This window comes from Penaeus monodon, chromosome 34 (assembly GCF_015228065.2).
Source record: "Penaeus monodon isolate SGIC_2016 chromosome 34, NSTDA_Pmon_1, whole genome shotgun sequence".
NCBI classification, from domain to species: Eukaryota; Metazoa; Arthropoda; class Malacostraca; order Decapoda; family Penaeidae; genus Penaeus; species Penaeus monodon.
Genome location: NC_051419.1, coordinates 25,725,580 through 25,726,685, shown reverse-complemented (window position 1 = coordinate 25,726,685; position 1,106 = coordinate 25,725,580). Strand labels below are relative to the sequence as shown.

The 1,106-nt window shown below is 38.3% G+C and overlaps 1 protein-coding gene across 1 annotated transcript in view; it reads left to right on the top strand.

The window, feature by feature from the left end:
• LOC119594659 (syntaxin-12-like) overlaps positions 1-1,106 on the top strand; it is a gene marked incomplete in the record, with an annotated part of 6,332 nt that overhangs the window by 751 nt on the left and 4,475 nt on the right.

Below are 1,106 nucleotides of genomic sequence, written 5' to 3'. Positions count from 1 at the left end.
GAAAGAGAAAGAAACACGAGAAAATGTGTTGCAAAATCTCTTTTATTATTTGCTTTGTGGGTGGAAAAGCAAAAATTAAATAATGATTGAAGCAATTTTCATAAGGATTTTAGCTAATATTTTTCCTGTGAATAGACAAATACCACATTTTTGTGTGTGCTATGTTACTATACTATTCCTATGCCTAGTTCATATAGGCTTACCCGCACACCTTCTTCCGTGTAGATGGAGGGAGGATGTAAAGGTTAGGAGAAGCATAGAAGCAACAGAAACCTAGTGCAGTCTGAAATAATGTGAGTCATATATGGATTCTCATTGTGTTATGCTTGCAAGCCATCCATCTGATATAAGATTATTTGTTTCTATACAAATATTGCAGTTAGTGTGTCATAAGCCAGGAAAGAGAGAGCAAGGGCATACCCATGCTTGAGCTGTGCCTTGTGCCTGTGAGATATCCTCACACATGAGTACACATGAGAAGGCCAGAGATCAAGCTATATTTTTCTGAAGACTTTATTGACCCCTAAAGTCATAATCTTAGCTATTGCTGAATATATACACAGTCCTATTTGCCAAAATAATGGCAGATATGTCAAAAACTGTTGTTCTTTTTTTCAGACTTTTTTCATATAGATGAGATGTATGTAGTGTTTGTTAATATATCAGGTACCATTTAGCAAGTTTTCTTCAGCCACACATGGTATCAACCTTATTTTCTCCTTCCCCTTGTAGGCCCTCAGCCAAAGCTGATCACATAGTTGTGTTTTCTTGGCTTTATCTTTTTATGTAATAAAACATAGAGAGTATGAAATGGTTTTGTGGCCAAATGCAAGGTCTTTTGGTCTCTTCTCACCTTTTCCCACCACAATCAAGTTGGAGGTCTTGCTATTCTCAGGGTTAGCCCATCCAGGATGGGTACCTGTGAGGAAGTGTAAATCACCCTAATTTTTGGGTGGTAGCTATAGCAGCAAGTTCCCGTTACCTGCAATTGATTGGTGACCCAATCAGAGTGTAAGCCGAGATCTTAAGTGTCTGGCACATGAGATACTGGCTTCTGTACACTTTCTGGCCATTTCATTGGTGAGATACCTGTCATTGTTAGGTTA